At 36.7% G+C, this 23955-nt stretch overlaps 1 non-coding gene across 1 annotated transcript; it reads left to right on the top strand.

Moving 5' to 3' along the window:
* Nucleotides 1-439: 439 nt before the first annotated feature.
* LOC124887488 lies at nt 440-551 on the top strand. Its single transcript, XR_007045261.1, has one exon. It is a non-coding gene; the product is annotated as a small nucleolar RNA R71 (small nucleolar RNA).
* The last annotated feature ends 23404 nt before the right edge of the window (nt 552-23955 follow it).

The following is a 23955-nucleotide window of genomic DNA, read 5'->3' as shown; positions in this document are numbered from 1 at the left end:
TATTCCTACCTTGCCTTTGATAGGTAGGGCGGGAACACTCGGAGTAGTTATCTAAACAGCGGATTTTCTCATCCAACTTCTTTGCCTCTTCCTCATCTTTATATTATTTTGATGTTATAGCTTTGACAACTTTTGCGGGTGCGCCCATAACATGCTTTGTCAAGAGTTCGAGTTGGGTCATCATTTTTACCATGTTCTCCTCCTTGTCCTTATTTTGCTTTCTTTGTTTATTATCAACCATGGAAGTGGAAGAAGAAATCTTGGGAGCTTCATTTCTTGGGTATGCCAACCCCAATTTTTCTTTGACACTTCTCCAATCAATAGAAATGTCGTGTGGTGGTGAAACTTCACTAGGCATTCACCTGCCGCATTATCTACCTTTATTCTGCTTAATGGATAAAGGGCACGGTAGAAGATCTTGAGAAATATTTTCTCTGGGATTTCATGATTTGGGAATTGAGAAAGCTTACCGTTAAACCTATTCCAAGCTTAAAATAATGGTTCTCCATTCTTTTGAGAAAAATTTACAATCTTATCCCATTTTTGAATATTTTTTTATGGCAGGAAATATCTATTAAGAAACTCCATAGTAGGATCATCCTAAAATGTAATTGAGTAGGGTGGATATGAGCGGAGACATAAAATTGCCTCACTTGTTAATGAGAATGGGAAAAGGCGAAGATGAATGCATTCTTCAGAAATATGTGCTATATGGAACGGTGCACACACTTCCACAAAATTCTTCAAATGGATATTTAGGACATCAAAGGTTGACCTCAATACAATCCTTCATTTCTAATATGTGAAGCATGATGCTAGTCACATTGACGACTCCGTTCCCGTTAGTTGGTGGGATGCAGATTGTGCTTGCTTGCCATACTTTAATTAGTGGGCCCTCATCATCTAAAGGGATATCTAAGGGACCCGTGTTGCTTGCGCTATCACTCATTGTTATGTTAACACTTTGATCACCTAAAACAAGATTTAAAAACAACAAATAAAGTAAATTATATTACCCCGGGTATTCCCAAGTAATAATCACACCGCATAAGTGAAATCCATATTTCACTGCGGAAACGACACCATTATGATAACATTCAACTCACTCCCAACATTAAGGGGTGAGGTGGTTATTGTCAAACAACCCAACTAGAGTTGGGATCGAATCCACAAAGAGAAAATTATAGGATTCAAACATTATGGGAGTTCTATTTACTACAAGTTTACCCAAAATGATAATAAACAAGACATTTAAAATAAAATGGGTGGATTTGATTTTAGGATAGTTTGTCAACTAAAAATGCATGGATATAAAATTTCGGATTAAAAATTAAGAATTGCGAGGGGTTTTGGGATCAAGTTTACCTAAAGGTAAAGTGTGTGTGTGTGTAAATGATAGTTTGGCATGACTTTCAGTTTTGATAAAAGGATAGGCTAGGTCAAAAGTCATTGTAGTTAATCTTTCAATAAAGCTACAACAATTTTACACATTTTCTCTTTCGAGCACCTAAAAAGTGTGCAATTTCTAATCACCCAACACCTCAATCAAATGTCCCTATTTCTAGGATGATGCTCTTTACATAGCTTAAACCCAATCACACTTATTTCTAGGATTGAAAAAGGTAGTAAACCACAGACTTAATTATCGACCATTACTTTGTCCCTATATAAACCTCTTTCAAGTATGTTATGGGTTACCTCAAGTTAACCTTAGACCCTTTTTCAAGAATGAAAAAAGGTTTTTAGAGTTTAGGGTTTTCACCCATCAAACCCATTTAAAGATTTAGGGTTTTCACCCATCAAAAATCCAACTAATAAACTCAAGAAATGGTGCAATCAATAACCAACAACTAAAAATCATGCAAACTGAGCAACATCCACACACAATTACACTTTAGTTCAACATAATCCCAAGACTAAATTACTTAGATACTCATGAAAAAAATAAAAAGAGATATACCATGGATATTATCTAAAACATCCATTCTTCACAAAATTACTAAGAAATTAAGCCTCCAAAAGTAGTTACACACTTGCCCAATTAGGGTTTATTCTTCTTAAATCAAAACTAGTTATGAGGTAAGCAATACCCAAAGAAGAAAGGGTTTTTACAGATATATGGTTTGAGATTCATCTTACAGCTTATATAAATCTTACCCTGGGCATATTCCCACTAAACCATGATTGCGCAAGACTGTCCGCAATCATGGCCATGCGACCGAGATTCTGTTCTACGACCATATTTTGCTGATCGTCTTGACTGACTTTGATTATGGATTGAGGACCACGGTTGTGGTAACTAAGGTTGATGTGGTCCAGGTCTTCAATTTCACTCTTCTTTGCTCTCTTTTTATCATTTTTAGCTCCCCTTTGTATGAGATAATTTCATATGTATGCCCTTATTCTATCACCTAATGGTCATGATGACTTACACTTGATTGCTACCGTAAAAAGCTTTTCACACAAGGGCAAATAGGCTTTTAATGACTCCCCCTCATTATTAAATGGAATAGTGAAGGATGTAATAGACTTTGAGGAGAAATAATGTAACAACTACTAATACTCTAGAAATAACTCACATGTTCACTAAAATCTTGCTATACTTTCGTTGATCACATTACGTGAAAGATGACAAATCACCCACCTCAACTAGTTCACAAGAAAAAAAAATTAACACACCTAGTTACGAATCATGCTACAAGGAATTATAAGTGCAAACACTCACACTCTCAAGAAATTCTTCATGTTAAAAAGTACCATGCCATAGTCTTGCTCCTATTTTCAATCATCACTACAATGACCATGCTTGGTTGGGAATCACAAATATCTTTCTGAGCTTGTAATCTAGGTTTAGGGTAAGGTAGGATATTAACTTGGGATGATAAGGCTAAACCCTCCTTGAACTTCTACATCATGCTTTCTTAACTTTCTGCTATTGGGCCTTTTCTTTTTATTTCACTATTTTGTATACTTTTTCCTTTTGTTAGTTTTCCCACTTTCTAATTTTTCTCTTCTTCCCTTATTTTTAGTGCATAGATAATGTGTTTCTATCCTTTATGGGATTTTTTCTTTCTTTAAATCAAAATACTTCATTTTCTTAATCTTGTAGGCACCTTATTATAGCTTTATAGCCCAACTACACTCTTTTAATTTCCACCACCCCCAAATTAGGATTTTATCCTCAACTTGTATTCTTAAGTTCAAGGAGCTTAATGTTCAAATGAGATGAATAGAAGGGTCATGGTTCGCGATCGCAGTATTCGAGGCTAGTTTTCTGCCATGTGAAAAATCCTGCACTTATAATAGAAAATATTAACGACATGCAAGACCTTGTAAAAAATCAATTTATAAATTGGCTCAATTCATGAGTTATATATTCTATATCCAATAACATATGGGTCAGTCCGGTACAATATGTTCTGAAGAAGGGTGGTACCATGGTAGTCAAAAATGAAAAAAATGATCCCATCTCTGGCTGATCGATCGTCAGATGGCTCGTGTGTATGGACTACTAAAAATTGAATTCACGGACTAAGAAGGGTCATTTTCCAATGCATTTCATTGATTAGATGCAAGATAGGCTTACCGAGAGAGGATGATATTATTACTTGAATGGATACTCAAGGTACAATCAGATATGTATCGCATTAGAGGACCAAGAAAAGACTAATTTTACTTTCCCATATGGTACGTTTGCGTTCAAGTGAATGCCCTTTGGGCTATGTAATGCCCCGACAACCTTTCAACATTTCCTGTTGTCAATATTTGTTGATATGGTTAAAGACTCTATGGAAGTATTTATGGATGACTTCTCAGTAGTAGGAAACTCTTTCGAGTCATTCCTCAAAAATTTGAACAAAGTACTTGAAAGGTGCATGGAAATGAACCTTGTCTTTAATTCGGAGAAGTTCCACATTATGGTCAATGAACGGATCGTATTAGGCAACAAGATATCCTAAAAGGGCATTCATGTCAATCAAGTGAAGGTTAAGGTAATTCCTAAGTTCCTACCTCTTATTTTTATAAAAGGTGTTCGAAACTTCCTTGGCCATGTCTGATTCTATCAACGTTTCATCAAGGAATTTTCCTAGATAGCACACCCCATGTGTAAACCTCTTGAGAAGAAATCCAAATTCATCTTTGATGAGGCATGCTTGAAAGCTTTCAAACATCTTAAAGAATTGCTCATTTCAGCCTCAATTATTGTGGCCTCGAATTAGTCATTACCATCTTAGATAATGTGTGACGCAAGTGGTATTACATTTGGTCCAGTTCTACCAGTAACACAAGGACAACCTATTTCATATTATCTACTACATAAGGAAAACCTTGAATGACTCTTAACAGAATTACCCTATCACTGAGAAAGAATTATTAGCGGTAGTATATACCTTTGAAAAGTTTTGGGTCTATTTGTTAGGCACGAGAGTTGTGGTACACATGGATCACTCCACCTTTTAAAATATCATAGCCAAGAAATAAGCAAAACCACATTTAATTAGGTTTAACTGGTGGGAATCAATACATTTTGGTGGTGGTTGATGTTCCTACTTTTGACGGAACATTTAGCATCATCTTCTTGAGAAAATTGTATAATTTCAAGCAACCAAAGTGGTATTTAATGAGTCATTTTAGTGTTTCAGGGAAAGGAATGAACCACTGAAGAAATATGGAAAACGTAACAATAAAAGGAATTTGACAGTCAAAATGGTAGACCGTCAGGCTTGCGATGGACCACCAATTGGACCATCAAGCATTATCCAGAACATGTCCTCCCGAAGGACTAGGGACGGACCAAATAGTAGACCGTCAGCATTTTGATGGACCACCAGGTGTACCGTCAGTCCTTATCCAAAAACCACTCTTTGGAATGACTCAGTGATAGACAAAATAGTTGACCGTCATACTTTTGATAGACCAAAAGTTGGATCGTCAGGCCTTATCCAGAAACCACTCTTCTGAAGGACTCAGTGATGGACCAAATAGTGGACCGTCAGACTTTCGATGGACCACTAGGTGTACTATCAGCCCTTATCCAGAAACCACTCTTTGGAATGACTCAGTGATGGATAAAATGGTTAACCATCATACTTTCGATGGACAACCAGTTGGACTGTCAGGCCCCATTCAGAAACCACTCTTCTAAAGGACTCGGCGATGGACCAAATGATGGATCGTCAGACTTTCGACGGGCCACCACTTTGGCTGTCAACTTGGACGCAGTTTTTCTGATTTTAAAATTTTAAATTCCTTTTTACCTGGGAACATATAAATACCAAATTTTAGGGTTAGTGGAGGCACTTTTATCTTTTACAAGTTTATCATCTATTGAAACTCTCTGTAACCTAATAACTTGGGATTGAAACATATTTTTGGAGAAGTTAATGATTCAGTTCTTAATTGAAGATTCAAGAACTGATTCTTGAGATTTTTGTAAGTGAATTCTAAATCCATTTATGAACAATGCAAGAATTATTTCTTCTTCTTCAATGGAATTTTGTTGCTAGTTCTCATAACTAGGGTTATGGGACCCTTAATATGAAAAGCATCTATGGGTTGTGAATCAAATTGAGTGACATAAATAACTACTATTGTATAAAACTTTCTTCAATTTAATTGCTTTTCTTGGTTGAAAACTTGAAAAGTGAGCCCAAGAACATCACTTGTTTGAAAGGAAAGTGTTTATTGGGAAAACAAAGTGTTTACATGAATTCTAAGGACTTTAACCTTTGGAATAATGGCAAATGCCCTAATAATATAAGGTTACATGAGAAAAAGGTTGAAATAACAATGTATCCATTGAGTTTGAGAGAATTAGAGGATAATCTCTCCACTTAGGTTAAGAGTCTAAGGGATAAAGAATAGGATTCAACTCTTCTTGCAATTGAATTTACTAAATGGAACTCTTAAGTGATTCACAACCATAATTGTGCTAGTATTTTGGTAACCATAGCCCTGGTTTGTTTAATCTCATTAAAATACTAATTACAAAGAGAATCATTCGCTGGAATACTCTTGTTATAATTAATTACTTTATAAGTTATAAATCAAAAACCCCCTTATTCAGGAACCTCTGATCAACAATCCAGTAACAATTACAATACTTAGTGGGCATAGTATTCCCTGTATGATTTGACACCCAACCTAGTTGGATTCTATATTTGACAGTGACCTCTTACACTTTCTAACGAGATTTATAATTTGGGCGTATCAAATTTTGGTGTCGGTGCTGGGGAATACAGTTTTTAATAAAATTTATGATTGTTATTCAACCCTTTGGTCAAAGATTCCTAAATATTATTTTTCATTTGTTGTTTTTGTTTCGTGCAGGTTGAGTGTCTTGTATGCCAAGTATGCGGAGATCAGGTCAACCATTATTACCTATTCATCTAAAACTGTAGCTCATTGGCAGAATGGACACTGACTAGGATTCAAAAAGAATAGTTTCTCAGTAAGAGTAGAATAGATTAGCATCCTTGGCAGCAACGCAACTAAACCAGTAGAATACAGATAATAATGGTCGGGAAGTAAACCCAGATGATGAGGACCTGGGTGATGATGAGTTATTAAACTCAAGACGTATAGATGATGTAGCCGTACCAGCGGGCAGGAATATCAATAGAAATCGCCAGGCGAGGATGAAACCTGAATGCCAAGCTATCCAGTTTTCTCTAGATAATGATGATGATGATCTAGATGGGGCTGGTGCTACAGGGGCTATTATTCCTCCACCCCTAGCACCTGGAGCTAAGTTTAATATCACGAGTACCATGATCTAGTTATTGCATCTTAAGGGACTGTTCGGTGGGTTTTCAAGTGATGACCCAAATATGTATTTGATTAGCTTTATATCGACATGCAAATCATTCAATAATCAAGAAGTAGGAAAATATGCTATTCGGATGTGATTATTCCTGTAGTCTCTTTGTGGAGAAGCAACTTCATGGTTGAATGGGCTAACCCTCGATTCTATTACAAATTGGAGGAAACCAAAAGAAACTTTCTTAGAAAGGTTCTTTCCACCATCCAAGAGGGCACAATTAAGAGATGAAATCAGTAATTTTAGGTAGCTTCCAACTGAAGCTCTTCATGAAACTTGGGAGAGGATAAAGAAGAAGCTCACCTAGTGCCCGAATCAATACATGACCAACATCCACGTGAAGGAGATATTATATAGGGGCTTGAATTCATTGACTAAGCCAATGGTGAATAATATTATGGGTGGGTCATTTATGGACCTCACTTTTCCTGAGGCATTTGAGATACTGGATGGTATGATAAAATAGAGTAGAGGTTGGAATACCAGGGATTCTGAGGTAGAAAGCTCTACTATATCTATTAGAATGACTGAAGAACATAGGCAAAGGGAGGAAGAACATAACCAAGACATGGCTTACATGAAGAAACAGATGGACCTTCTTACTAAGCATTTATTATCAAGAAAGATAGGGAAGGTTAAAGTTGTTGTATCACAGGGTAGAGCTGACTCCGATTCATAGGAAGAAGCCAATTATTTGAACAATAAGAAGGGTTTCCAATGCAGTGGCCAAGGAAACTAAGGTCAGAAATACTATGATAAATCTAGATACAAGGACCGAGAGCAAGGAAATTAGAAAAACAAATGTGACAGTAGTGGGTTGTATGTGCCTCCTGGAAATCATGAGGCTACTACAACTAGCTTTGGGAAGATGTCCATGTAAGATATGATGGCTAAATTATTGAAAAGGGTGGAAGAAACCAATACTGGAGTAGTAGAGATGAAAAATGATCTATCCTCAATGAATCAATTGGTTTACTCGCACTCTACTTTAATAAAACAGTTGGAGCAGCAAATGAACCAACTTTCTGCTGCATTTAATCAGAGGAAGGCTGTCACTCTACCAAGTGACACAGTTCAAAATCTAAAGAAGAATGGTTCATGCATGGCAATTACCATGAGCAGTGGTAAAGTACTGGCAAGCTCATCTGTGGGTAAGCCTATGGTGGATATTATGGCAGAGAATATTGATGAATCAGATATTGATCTTTTGGTTGAGTCTGAAAAATTGGATGAGATTATTCATAATATTGCATCCAACAATTAGAAGGATGATGAGTTGAAAAGAGATGAAGACAAGGAAAAGAAAGTAGTGATGAACAATCTCCCAAAACCACCACCTCTCTTTTCTCAAATATTGAAGAAGAAGTCTAAAGATATGAAGTTAAGCAAATTTTTGGCCATATTGAAGCAGCTAACGGTAAATGTGCCTTTGGTTGAGGCACTTGAGCAAATTCTAGGGTATGCCAAATTTATGAAGGACCTTTTGACAAAGAAAAGAGCGGCAAGATTCGAACCAGAGGATAATCTCCATCATTGTAGTGCTATTGCTATAAGGTCCTTAGTGTAGAAGAAGGCAGTCCCAGAAGCGTTCACTATTCCTTGCACGGTAGGGTCTTTGGAACTTACTAAGGTTTTATTTGACCTAAAAGCTAGCATTAACCTGATGTCACTAGCTATTTATAAAAAGTTGGGTTTGGGAAACCCCACAGCCATCAACATGTGACTGGTGATGGCGGATAGGTCGGTAAATAACCTATTGGTATTTTGTATGATGTGCTGGTGAAGGTGGATACCTTCATTTTTCCTGTGGATTTTGTAATTCTAGAATGCGGGGTGGAGTTTAAGGTGCCCATAATCTTGTGTCGACCTTTCCTTACAACTAGAAGTGTGCTGATAGATTTGTGAGCTAATGATCTTTTATTTAGGATGAATGATGAAGTGGTGCATTTTGATGTGTGCAAATCAATGAAACATCATAAAGAAATGAACGTTTTCTTAATTGTTGATGCATATTATAAGGATGAGTAGGAAGTACCAACAGAGAAGCAGCTTGCTGTTGAGCCATTAGTCGCAGTACTTATGAATTTTAATCATGAAGTTATTGCAGATTATGAAGAGATCATTTCTTCTTTGACAGGAATTAGATTATATTCTTATGCTCCTAAGAAGCTCGATCTAGATCTTAAGAATCGACCAACACGACTGGCAAAACCATCTGTCGAAGAGCCACCGGTTTTGGAGTTAAAAGAATTACCTAGTCATTTGAGGTACCTGTTCTTTGGTAGTGATAAATCACTACCCATTATTATTGCTGCTGATCTAGGTAAGCAACATATGGAAGCTCTCATCTCTGTTCTTAAGAAATATAAGAGATCTATTGGTTGGAATATTGCACATATCATTAGCATTCCTCCCGGCATATGTATGAACAAAATTCAGCTAGAGGAGGATTGTGTACCTACTATTGAGCATCAGCATCGCCTGAACCCACCTATGCAAGAGGTGGTAAAGAAAAAAATCATTAAGTGGTTAGATGCAGGGGTGCTATATCCTATATCAGATAGTCAGTGGGTGAGTCCTGTGCAATATGTGCCTTAAAAAGGGGGCATGACAGTGGCAGCCAATGAGAAGAACAAATTGATCCCACTCAGGCCTATTACTGGGTGGAGGGTGTGTATGGATTATCGAAAGCTTAACTCGTGGATGTTAAAGTATCACTTTCCAATGTCTTTTATGGATCAAATGCTTGATCGATTGGTAGGAAAGGGATGGTACTGCTTTTTGGATGGTTATTCTGGGTATAACATGATTTGTATTACTCTCGTAGATCAAGAAAAGACCACTTTTACTTGACTGTATGGAACTTTTGCATTCAAGCGGATGCCGTTTGGGCTATGTAATTCACCTGCTACCTTTCAATAGTGCATGATGTCTATTTTCTCAGATATGGTTGAAGACACCTTCGAGGTGTTTATGGATGATTTTTCGGTTATAGGAGATTCTTTTTTGTTATGTTTGGAAAACCTGAGTATGGCTTTTCAACGATGTGTAGAATTAAATCTTGTACTTAATTGGGAGAAGTGACACTTTATATTTTAGGAGGGCATTATTCTTAGGAATAAAATTTCAGCAAAATAAATTGAAGTTGATCGAGCCAAGGTTGAAGTTAGTGAGAGACTACCATATCCAATTTCTGTGAAGGGGGTTCGCAGTTTTCTTGGCTATGCTGGTTTTTATCGTAGGTTTATTAAAGACTTGTCTAAAATTGTAAACCCACTTTTCAAACTTTTGGGGAAGGAAGCAAAGTTTTCCTTTGATGAACATTACTTGAAGGAATTTGAATGCCTTAAAGGGAAACTGGTGGAAGCCTCTATCATTGTAGCACCGGATTGGTCCAAGCCATTTGAGATCATATGTGATGCAAGTGGTGTTGCCCTTGGAGTTGCTTTTGAGCAAAAAAGGGACAAATTGTTTCATCCAATCTATTATTCCAGCAAAGTTCTTAATAGAGCTCAAAAAAACTACACTGTCACCGAACAGGAACTCCTTGTTGTAGTGTATGCTTTTGAGAAATTTAGAGGTTATCTTCTTGGAACCAAGGTGGTGGTCCACACTGATCATGCAACCTTGAGCTATTTGATAGGTAAAAAAGATGCGAAGACAAGGTTAATTAGATGGGTGTTACTGCTCCAATAATTTGACTTTGAAGTCAAAGATAAAAAAAGTTACAAAAACCAAATGGCGGATCATCTGTCTAGGATCGAAGGTGAGCGAGTAGTCGGAGATGAGATAGAGATCAATGATGCATTTCTAGATGAGGAAATCTTAGCTGCTGCTCTGGAGAAACTACCTTAGTATGCTGATTTTATGAATTATGTGGTGAGCGAGGTGATTCCAAAAAATCTTTATCTTCATCAAAGAAATAAATTTCTTCATGATGTGACACGCTACTTTTGGGATGAGCCATATCTTTTTCGGCGATGTACTGATAATATAATAAGGAGATATGTTCCATAGGTGGATGTATTAAGCATATTGGAAGCATGTCATTCTTCCCCAGTTGGGAGTCACCATGTAGGTGATCGAACTGTGAGAAAGATATTGCAGAGTGGCTACTATTGGACATCATTATTCAAGGATGCTCACGAGTTTGTGATGAAATGTGACCAATGCCAGAGGTAGGGGTCTATCTCCAAGAGGCATGAAATGCCTTTAACAAGGATGCTCGAAGTGGAATTATTTGACGTATGGGGCATCGATTTCATGGGCCTTTTTGTAAGCTAGTATGGAATGAAGTACATTTTAGTTATTGTGGATTATGTATCCAAATGGGTTGAAGCTTTTTCCTTGTCTGATAATGAAGGGAAAAGAGTTGTTGCATATCATAAGAAGAACATCTTCTCTTGCTTTGGAGTACCACAAACTATTATAAGCGATGGAGAATCCCATTTTTGCAACAAAGTGTTTCGGGAGCTTTAGTGAAATATGGGGTGAAACAGCATAGAGTAGCAACTCCATATCACCCACAAACTAGTGGGAAAGTGGAGGTGTCGAATTGGGAGATTAAAACCAACCTAGACAAAATAGTGAATACTAATAGGAAAGATTGGGCTCGAAAGCTAGATGAAGCTTTGTGGGCGTATCGAACTGCTTTTAAGACTCCAATTGGCATGTCACTGTATTAGCTAGTCTATGGAAAAGCATGCCATTTACCGGTTTAGCTAGAACACAAGGCTTTGTGGGCTCTAAAAAGGTTAAATATGAATTGGAAGGAGGCAGCAAAGCTAAGATTAGGGCAACTAAATAAGATGATTGAATTCCATCTCCAGGCTTACGAAAGAGTGGACCTTTACAAAGAGAAGATAAAAAAGTATCATGACAGAAGACTTGAAAGCAGAGACTTTCGAAAAGATGATTTGGTACCACTGTTCAATTCTAGGCTCAAATTATTTCTAAGTAAACTCAATTCCAAGTGGTCAGGACCTTTTAAAGTTAGTCAAGTCTACTCATCTGGAGTAGTCGAGCATGAAAATGAAGACAGGAGCGTCTTCAAAGTGAACGAGCAATGAATCAAACTTTAGATTGGTCCAAAAGACACGATAATAAGTGTTGATGTCTTTTATCTCGATGAAGTTTAGGTAATCGAGATAACTGAGTCGTGCCGCAATGATAAATCAGGCGCTAGTGGGAGGCAATTCACAATATGTTGTTTTAACCATAGTTAGAGTCTATTTCATGTTTTTGTACAATTTTTATGTGTTTGTGAAGTGTATAGGACCAGAAATGCATTAAAAAGGGAAAAGAGGGATACAAGTGAGCTACCGAAACAAGGTGACGGACGACTTGGCAAACCACCAGTCCTCTGACAGACCACCACTTTCAACCATCAAGAACTGGTAAGAAAGTTCATTCACTGGATAAGCCACGACGACCTAAGTGATGGACCTTCACAAACCTAGTGGTCCATTATAAAAGTCGTCAAAAGTAAGATCAGTGATCTACATTCTAGTAAGAAGTGACGGTCAAACTGGTGTACCATCACATTCTTGGTGGATCATCCTACTTACCGTCACAGTAATATAGAAACATCAAAACTCTGGTGAGATGAGTAATGTTCAAAATGGTTGTCTGCCATACTAACGACGTACCATCAAATCACCTTCACTTTAACCATAATCCGAAATCAGGTCGAGTTAAATTGGTACTCTTTACAAGTACTCCGTAATTGACCCAAAGTGAGATTTTAAGGATAAAATTGAGTGGGAACATTCATTGTAACCGTTCCATTACCTTTGGCTTTTAGACTTCCTTAAAATTCGAAGAACCTGAAGGGAGTTATCCCATCTGAAACTCCCTATCTTCTCTATGTTTTACCTTATTTAAACTGGTACACTCATTCCCTCTCTTCATCACAAATAAAGAGAAATGCAAGAGCTTGAATTTATAAGTTAGCTTTGTCTCTGAAGTTTCAAGCACGTAGTGTACCTACACAATCTAGGCATATGAAAACCCTTCTCTTCTAGTTTTCCATATTAAGTGTATGAGGATGATTTGTTTTCGTGGTTTGTTCTTATTGTATTGTATTTGAATGACTTGAGTTGGACTTCAATATGCCAATTTGTGTGAAATCTGAGTAACATAGGTTGGAAAATTAGAAGAATGTGCTTAAAATATGAGTTTAGTGTTGTGTTGATAGTTAGAAATTGATCTGATATGCAATTGCTCGACGAAAGGGTCAAACCCAAAATTATGGCTGAAGATGAAGGTGCAACGGTTGAATTGGTGGATCGTCAACATTATGATAGACCACCAAATTGATCGTCACAAAGTATTCTGAGATGAAACATTTTGGATAAAAAGTGATGGTTAAATTAGTGGACTGTCAAATTTTTGATGGACCACCAACTTGACCGTCACAAAGAACTTTGAGATGACACTTTCTCGATAAGCAACGACAGTTGAATTGGTTGACCGTCAAGCATTCGACGGACCACCAACTTGATCGTCATAATGAAAAAATTCATGATTTAACTGTTTTTAAATTTTGAACAAATTGATCACTTCTTCTTCAGGTGTTATGGCCCCTAAACCTCCATAAACCAAAAAAGGAAGATCTCAATGAGGTAGTAATGAGTCCGCACCGGGTTCCAACACCAGACAAAATAAAAGAGAAGCTCTCATACTCTCCTAATCTGAGAAAGAGAGTGAGAATATCTCTAGCAATACAAGTTCAAGCCCTAATGGGGCAACTGTTGCTACAACTCAACCATTGCTATTAGCGAGTGATACAGAAGCTGTTAACATAGAGGATCAAATAGAAGATACTGATGCTGTATCTAAACCTAATGGCGATAATGTTATCAGGAGAAAGAATCCACAAATTCGAGAAGCTATCAGGTGACAGATAGAGGGGGCACAAAAAGAGTTCTTTGACAGGTTGACACCCATATCTCGAGGGATCAGGAGATCATTCATAGAAGAATATCAGATTATGACAACAAAAATTTATGAATATCTTGAGTTATAGTGCTGGTTCAATTAATATGGACTGGCATGTTGAGTAGACCACCAGGAGAGTACCAACCGAACTGGGTAAGGGATTCACAAATTATCTGTGTTTGGTGAAAGCGAAATTCCCGAAGGGAAATCCAATCATAAATAGACCAAATAGGGAGTCTGTCCCAGTTAGAGGGGTCATCATTGGTATCTCAGCCCAAATAATTAATAGGATGCTATTCGGGATAGGATATGAGGCTCCACCCGTTGTCCCAGATTTTGAGTATACAATGAGAAATGCTTCCAGTCAGAGATGTTGGGCTACTTCTTTATTGACTTATGATGGAAATCCTTCCTTTTTGACTAATTCCAAAGAGCACATTGCAAAGTTCACTCTTATATTTAAAGCTAAGTTATAGTGGGCTATTGTTCGGTTGAGGTTAATGCCAACAAAAGGAGATGGGAACATGGATCATCACAGAGCAGTAGTAGTAGCCAATTTGGTTTCAGGGATACCAATTGATTTTTGCTAGCTAATTGTAGATGAGATGTTCATGCAGGCACATAAAGTGACCAATTATATTCCTTTCCCATATTTTATCACTGAGTTATGCAAACAAGCCGCTGTGCCACTGATCCATGGGGTTGTCAACAAAATACAGTCTACACATAGGCAGGACATTGAGAAGTCAAAAGATGAATCAAAGTTCAAAATTTATGTGACCAAGCCTCTAGTATATCAGTCTCAGTCTGCACCAGTTCCCGAGGACACAAAAATGCCCAAAGGTATTCCTTTCCCATCACTATGTATATACCACCTGATTATGTGCCCCAGGGTATGTCGGCAGGGTCAGGTTCTACATATTTTGTTGGTGCAGCGAAGTTTACACAATACAGGTTCAATCCAAAAACTTTTGTCAGGGTGGTGAAGAATCAAAAGCGGTTTCAGAAATAGTTAGAAAAGTGGGATGGAGATTTCAAACCTTTTATGGATGAAATTATGGCTGAAGCAGTTAGGCCATTTCAAACTATTCAAGTTTGGATGGATAACATGGAAGCCTGCATCAACAAAAGGCTATATTCACTGTCTTTCCCAGATCTTGTATGCTTATGGCTGAGTTTAAGCAGGCAAAGGCTAACATAGTAGAGTTAAAGTGGAAACAATCACAACCGCTTGCATTTGACCTGACTTTAGTGGTAAGTAATGATGATAAAGGAATTTTTGATCTGATGGGTAGACTCATAAAGGACAAAACTAACCAGCAAATGGATCAAAAAGTAGGAAAAAAAGATGAAAAAAGAAAGAAGAGAGAAGCAGTGTCACCTGAGGGGTTAGACTAACATAACATGAAAAGAGCTATAAAGAAGTCAAAGAAAGAAGCTTAAAGGAAGCAAAAAATGAAGCAGTAGGAATCTCTACTAGTGCTGCCCCAGCAAGGGGATGAAGTGAAGGTTCAGCTCAACAGACGATCCCTCAAAGTGTACAGGGTGATGTTATGAGTTCTCCTACCACCGTAGGGGCCAACATTGCACCGGGTAAGGACGCAGGGACCTCACCCCACCTGACAGATTCGTCAAAGGAATAGGAGGTAAAGTAAATATCCCAATCCAACCATGTATAATAAATTATTGCTTTGAGGACAATGTATATCTTTCTGTGTTGGGGTGGGTGTATTTACGTCATGGTTGGATATTGTTGTCAATATTCTGAATCCAATTATGTACTATCTAGTAGAAGAGGGATGTTTAAGGTGTTTTTATTATTGCATTTCAAATTTTGTGCTTGTGATGTAAATATCTGTGTTTAATGATTATCTATAAAATGTTTTTGTTTTAGTACTTCGTTGTAAATATGGATAAGGAATGATGTTGGCATAAGACTATGAGCATGTGTATGCAATTATTTACTTTATTAATGCAAACATGTGTACATAAACTTCAGTAAATCTGAATTTGTCTTTATTCTATAAGAGGTGCATGAATCATGTGATGAACATTCTAAGAGTTGAAGAAGAAGTTTAGCTTAGTTGCCTGTGGGTGTGAGGATTTAATTTTATTTCTTGTATAGTCTAATGCCTAGAACTTACCCGAGTCATTGCTATGGTCTTCTAGTAGATTCAATAGGATAGGATAATAGGCCTTCTTGTACTTTTTGCCCACTTAGCCTAACTAGATAACCCCACCAAAAATATTTTTGTCTCATTTGAACCCATCTTGTGTGTTTAAGAACCTTTTTCAATTACAATAATGTTCATTTACTCTTCCTAAGGCATTAGCATCCTACTCTGGCCCTAGCACAATATTTGGGTATTGTGCACTTTAACTTAGGCAAAACACATTAGTTGAGGGTGACTTTTGTCAAGGTACAAATGCCAAATGGAAAGTGAGTGTAAATTTTAATCTAAAATCTTTTAGTCCTAATCAGTTCAAAGATATTGTGCACTTTAACTGAATGAATCAACATAATTGGAAGGTGGCTGATGCTTGTCATTTTCACTTAAAAAAAGGGTTTTATGTCTGAAGAAAAGCCTGTTATTGGAAGTAGTAAATGATCTGATGTAGGCTAAAATAATGCCAAGGTAAGGAGAGTTAAGTCTTAATAAGTCACTTTATCCAAAAGCATATCCTTACCTAACCTGAAGCCTCATCACAAGCCATGAAAAGACCTGTTTGACCCTAGCGAATTGACCTTGAGGTGGTGTCGTATGGCTAGGGAAAGACTATGGGTATTTTGGACTATGCTTGTAACTTCTTTGATGAGTGTAAGAGTTTAGATTACGTCCACATCATGTAATAAGTGCTAGATTTCATTATTGTAAGGGAAACTGGAGTTTCACTTAGTTTTGCCATTCTCTGTGGGATATAACATCTATGTTTATGTGATGAATTATGATCAATGCTGGGCGTAGACCCTGATGTGTTAAATTCATGTGAGTGAAATGATGAGTGAATAGTTGCATCAAAATGTTCAGTGGTTAGTTGTAGGTCATTGTATTGCTTATGTTCTCAATTAGGTGTTGAGTTGCTTAAGGACAATCAATTATCTTAAGCTAAGGGTATTGATATTCTAGCTTTTGATGGAACATTTAGCATCATCTTCTTGGGAAAATTGTATGTTTTCAAGAAACCAAAGTGATATTTAATGAGTCTTTTTAGTGTTTCAGGGAAAGGAATGACCGTAGAAGAAACTTGGAAAAAGTAAAAATAAAAGAAATTTGATGGTCAAAATGGTGGACTGTCAGGCTTGGGACGGACCACCAGTTGAACCTTCAAGCATTATCAAAAACATGGCCTCCCGCAGGACTTAGGGACGGACCAAATGGAGGACCATTGGTATTTTGACGGACCACTAGGTGTACCGTCAGCCCTTATCCAGAAACCACTCTTTGGAAGGACTGAGTGATGGACAAAATGGTTGACCGTCATACTTTTGATGGACTACCAGTTGGACCATCAGGCCTTATCCAAAAATCACTCTTCTGAAGGACTTAGTGACGGACCAAATGGTGGACTGTCAGACTTTCAACGGACCACCAGGTGTAGCATCAGCCCTTATCCAGAAACTACTCTTCAGAAGGACTCAGTGATAGACAAAATGGTTCACCGTCATACTTTCGAAGAACCACCAGTTTGACCATCAGGCCTTATCCAGAAACCACACTTCTGAAGGACTTAGCGACGGACCAAATGGTGGACCTTAAGACTTTCAGCGGACCACCACTTTGGCCGTCTACTTGGATGCGGTTTTTCTGATTTTAAAATTTTAAATTCCTTTTTACCTAGTAACATATAAATACCAAATTTTAGGGTTAGTGGAGGTAATTTTATCTTTTACAAGTTTATCGTCTATTTAAAGTCTTTGTAACCTAGTACCTTGGGATTGAAACATATTTTTGGGGAAGTTAATCATTTAATTCTTTATAGAAGATTCAAGAACTGATTCTTGATATTTTTGTAAGTGAATTCTAAATCTATTTATGAATAATACAAGAATTATTTCTTCTTCTTCTTCTTTGGAATTTTGTGGCTAGTTCCCATATATGGTTATGGGATCCTTATGCTGAAAAGAATCTATAGGTTGTGATAAAGTTGAGTTCCATGAATAACTAATATTGTATAAACCTTTCTTCAATTTAATGGCTTTTCATGGTTGTAAACTTTAAAAGTGAGCACAAGAACATCACTTGTCTTAAAGGAAAGTGTTTGTTGGGAAAAGAAAGTTTTACATGAATCCTAAGGACTTTAACCTTTGGAATAATGGCAAATGCCCTAATGGGATTAACTTACATGAGAAAAAGGTTGAAATAACAATGTATCCTTTGAGTTTGAGAGAATTAGAGGATAATCTATCCACTTAGGTTGAGAGACTAAGGGATAAAGAAAAGGATTCAACCTTTCTTGCAATTGAATTTGCTAAATGGAACTCTTAAGTGATTCACAACCCTAATTGGGTCTAGCATTTTGGTAACCATAGCCCTGTTTGTTTAATCTCATTAAATTACTAATTACAAAGAGAATCATTCGCTGGAATACTATTGTTACAATTAATTACTTTATAAGTTACAAATAAAAAACCTCTTTATTCAGGAACCCCTGATCAACAGTCCAAAAATGATTACAATACTTAGTGAGCATAGTATTCCCTGTGGTATTCGATACCCAACTAGTTGGGTTCTATATTTGACAGCGACCGCTTACACTTTCTAACTAGAGTTGTAATTTTGGCGTATCATTGGTCGATTATGCCTCCAAATGGGTGGAAGCAATTGCACTCCCTACTAATGAAAGTAAGTGTGCCACCTTATTTCTAAAAAAAACATATTTTCATAAGATTTGGCACTTTTTGGTCCATCATTAATGATAGAGGCTCGCATTTTTGTAATCGGTTATTTGGTGCTCTTCTTGAAAATTATGGGGTTAAAACAAGGTTTCTACTACATACCACCCTCTAACAAGCAGATAAGTAGAGGTTTTGAATTGAGAAATCAAGGCCTTATTAGAAAAGATGGTTAATATAGGTCACACAAATTGGACAAAAAACTTGATAAATTGCTTTGGGCCAATAGAATAGCCTACATGTAACACCCCGAATCTGGTATCCAAAATGTCACACAATGCTTATGACCCTGAAAGACCACAAGCTAACCCATGGTTGATATCTGTAACTGAGCACAGCATACTATACTGTATAAATACAGAATAAAAGGATGAAAGGCCATAAGGTTCAAAACTAAAAAATAATAATAATATTAAATGTGGTATAACAGTACCAAAATAACTGAAATAACTAAAAATACTAAAGTCTGAATATCTAGTCTAGAAGCCTCTAAACTGTCTGAATAAGAAGTTGATGGGACATGTCCCTAACTAACTCCAACTGCTGAAGTAAACTAAGTACTGCAATACTGAAATGATAAAGCATCCTCTAATAATGAGGACTCATTACAAATCTACTGTTGCTAACTAAAAGCTGAGCTACTAAGTGTGATCGGGAACGTGAGCGTCCAAACCTATGGTATAAAACACCATAGCACAAAATAAAAGTATGTGTCAAGATGTGAGAATGTACTAGTACCCAAGTGAGGTAGGCTGAATGCCTGGGGTTCATATGCATTACCTATAACTGACTGATAACACGAACATGATAACGTGATGATACATGCATGGAAATATAACTTCAATTGAAAGATAAGGATTCTGAATACTAAAGATACAAATAACATAGATTACTGATAACTGATACTGGGTGACTGTTACTGACAGTCTTAGTTCTGATAAAACTAGCTGAGTTCCATATTGAGCTAAGTGATTATATTTAACAGTCCTGAAATCTATAGAACAATCTGAGTTCTACTTCGGAGACAGAGACTGAGACACTGGAAAGTAGTCATCTAACTGACATGCCCCTAATAATCTATTATAGCTAAGTTGTGGTCCAATTTGTAACCCTAATTGTAAGGGTATCAATACCGCACCACTAGTAAACACAAGATATAAGTGACCCTTATCTGGTAGTGACCCAAAGGAGAATGGTGGAACCCTCATCTGGCAGTGTTAATCCACCTGATCAACCCTCAACTATCAATGTTGATGTCTCAACCCATGCTAGCAATATAGTTCTAGAATGCAAGGATTGATTCTAAGGGGTCACACCCTCTACAATCAATGTGTTCCCTCATCCTTGGGTTAGCTCGGTGCTAAATCCTACTCCCAACTGAATAGACACCAAACTGATTATACTTAGATAAACTGGACTAAGTTCACTGAGTTATGTGGACTAATGTAATATTACTAAATTCTGTTAACTGACTGTGTTTATGAGGTTACTAAGTTTTTCGAGTGATGTAACTGACTAAATTCTATTGATTATGGCATGACTGAGATTATCATGAAACTAACACTGGCTCTACGCACATAGCTAAATTGTCAGGTATAAATACCCCCAGGACTAGATAGTTATAATGCCCCAAAATTGGTACTCGAAATACTACACGGTGCTCATGACCCCAAAGGACCACATGACTGATATCTGTACCTGGACCCTGGATAATATACTATATAAATGTATAAATAGAGACTAAAAGGCCATAAGTTTCAAAACTATAACATAATAAATAAAACTTATCATCTGGAGGGTATGGTATATTAATACCAAAACAACTAAAATAACTGACTGAACATGCTAGTCTTAAAAGCCTCAAATTGACTGAACTGTTTGTTAAGGAGTTGATGGGACATGTTCCTAACTAACTCCAACAACTAAAATAAATTAATTAATAAGATAATAAAGTAATGGTCATGTCCTCGAAGGTTGAGGACTCTCTGTTAACTCTGACTGCTAAGACTGGAATGCTACAGAGTTAACAGAGAGTTACATAATAAAATACCATAGCACAAATGTGTCAGTACGTTTGAATATACTGGTATGCATTTGAGGTAGGCTGAATGCAAAGGGTTCACATGCATGAACTATACTAACTCACTAAATAACATAAACATGAGAATACATGCAAGAATACATAATAATTGTAACTAAGTTTATGATAACATGATTAATGAGTCTGAGTACTGATAACATAAGATACTGATACTAAGTGACTATTTCTAACAATCTAGTTTCTAATGGAACTAGCTGACTTCCATACTGTTCTGACTTGACTGTATCTGATAGTCCTAATTTGTAACTAATACTATTTGAAGTAGTCATCTAACTGATAAGTCCCAAATAAAATAATATAGCTGAGTTGGTATCCAATCTTTAACTCTAATTAGAAGGGTGTTAATACCGTGCCACTAGTATGGACAAGTTGTGGGTGACCCTCATATGACAGTGTCCCCAAAAGAGAATGATGGGGACCTCATCTGACAGTGCTTATCCACCTCAACAATACTTATCTGGCAATGTTGATATCTCAACCTATGTTGGCTACAAAGTTCTGGAACGCAAGGATTATTTCTAAGAATCACACCCTCACTTGATGGTGTGTTCCTATCCTTAGGTTTATTTGGTGCTAAATCGTACTCCCATATGAATAGACACTAAACATGATTAACTGAGCTGGACTAGGCTGAGTTAACTGAGTTCTGTTGAATGATGAAATACTACTAAGATTACTGAATTTATGAGATTGCTGAGTTTACTAGGTTTTCCTGAATCACATGACTGACTGAATTTCTATGAACATGGCTCGACTGAGAATATATTGAAAACATGGCACTGGCTCTAGGCACACAACTAAATTATAGGGTACAAGTACCTCTAGGACTCGATTGTATGAAACTGACAAAGCATGACTTTCTTGAATACATAACCAATATCATAATCCATAATACAATAATTTGGAGAATTTAATAAAGTAGAAGTTCTAAAGCACCACAAGGGCTACACATGTATCCATGATTCACTGTCTAAGATATTTCATAAAACATTTGCCATGCATAAACTTGTACATGACTGGGGATCTCATATTATCAAGCAATTATGGCACTTTTCCTTCGTATAGGCATTTAATCAAACACATGAGGAACATACTTTGATTATACCGTCATCAATGCATCTAATTGTCATGGTTGAATGAGAAATTTTGCAAATTTGAAGGGTTTTTCACTATTATTATGCAAATCATCACATACTAGGGTCAATCATTGGAATATGTAATTTAAAACATGAATCAAAACCCCACAACATTATGAACATGAATTTCAATTCAATTTAAATCATGAACATTCATATATACACAAATTTTGGATTTTGAAAAGAGATTCTTGAGCTTCATGGTTGAAATGGGCCCATGAATCAACACATGAGATACCTTGATTGTGAGTTTCTTGAAGTCCTTGGAGTTGAAGAACTTGAATTTTCTTAGTTTTTTAAAGAAGGATTTGGATCATCTTCTTAGGGATTATCTTTGAGAGTAAACCCTAATTTGATGTTATTGATAGATAATGAACTTATTAGCCTTGATCTGATATAACTAGGTATTAGAAAGGGTGGTAAAATATCAAAAAGACCTTTTTAAAAATTACTTAAAATAACTTAACAAAATATGTGATGGTGAGTGCGATGGTCCATCACTGGATCGATGGTCTATCAGTCCTAGCTATTGCACCTGGGTAGAATAGAGGTTCACTGCCTCTCCTACGATGTCTTGGGTGACGGTCCATCACTAGATTAATGGTCTACTAGCCTGAGAAGTAACCCTTAGGAATAATATAGTCTCACTGCCTCTGCTGTAATGGCTTGGGCGATGTTTTGTCGCTAGTTTGACGGTCTGTCGACTCTCACTATCGCACCTAGGCAGTTTTGACTGCTTCATGTATTTTAGCCATAGCTTTCTCTTTCGATGTTAGATTTTGATGAAATGGGTATCGATGAAAATCTTTAAAATTCCATGTATAAAAGTGGATTCGTCTATCAAAGAAAGTTTCTAACATTCTTGAGATGATTTCAAGCTAGGTAGAAGTACGGGGTATTACAATAGTATAATAGTAAATCATGGCATAAGTTCAAAAGCGCAACAATGGCTATATATATATATATATATATACATAATGCATTGTCTAAAATATTTCATCAAACACTTGACATGCATTAACATGCACATGAACGGGGATTTCATATTAAAATACTATAATGGCACTTTTTCCTTCACCTACGCCTTTAAACAAACACATGGGGAGCATACTTTGGTTATACCATCATCAATACATCTAATTATCATGGTTGCATAAATATATTAGGAATTTTAAGAGTTTATCATGAATATTATGCAAAATATCACATACTAGGATCAATCATTGGAACATGGAATTTAAAACGTGAATCAAAATCCAACAACAACATGAACATGAATTTCAATTCAACTAAATCATGAAAATTCATAAATACACTATCTTTGGATTTTGAAAAGAGATTCTTGAGTTTCATGGGTGAAAGGGACCCCTGAATCAACACTTGACATACCTTGATTGTAAGTTTCTTGAAGAGATTCTTGGAATTGGCTTTGATTTCTTGAAAACTAGTGTGTTGTTTCTTTGGAGAGAATGTTCTTGATCTGGGGAAAATGTGAGTAAATAATAATTTAAAATATTTTAGGGATTAAATCCAGCACCTAGACATGTTAAAACCTTGGGAAAAGATCAATTTATACTTGGATGAAATATTTATTTTTTTCAAAGTTTCTTGATTTGGCAAGCTGGTGTAATGCGGTGCTATCAAGCCATATCACTAGAAATTGCCAACTGGGAATTAAGCTAATGGTGCAACGCGGTGTTTTTGCATTGCTACATTGTTTGTAAACTAGAAGTGCACCGCAACGTGATGGAATCACGTTGGTATACTAGATATTGACAACTCTAAAATTGAGCCTTGGCACGATGCACCATAATCGCAGAAGCTCATTGAATTTTTACGATTGCCATTTTGGCATGCTCCGCAACGCGTTGATGGCTCAGGTGGTAGACTGTCTTACTAAAATGACTCTAACTCTTCGCCCGAGTGTCGAATTTTGGAAAATTTGGTATTCTACATGTATAAAAGTGGATTCATCTTCTAAAGCAAGACTTTAACATTTTTAGGATGAATTTAAGCTAGGAAGACGTATGGGGTATTACAATATCTCCCCCTTGGAAAGATTTAT

The sequence above is a fragment of the Capsicum annuum genome, chromosome 9 (assembly GCF_002878395.1).
Source record: "Capsicum annuum cultivar UCD-10X-F1 chromosome 9, UCD10Xv1.1, whole genome shotgun sequence".
Lineage (NCBI taxonomy): Eukaryota > Viridiplantae > Streptophyta > Magnoliopsida > Solanales > Solanaceae > Capsicum > Capsicum annuum.
Note: the sequence above shows the minus strand (reverse complement) of the source record. Positions and strands in the feature narration are given on the sequence as shown.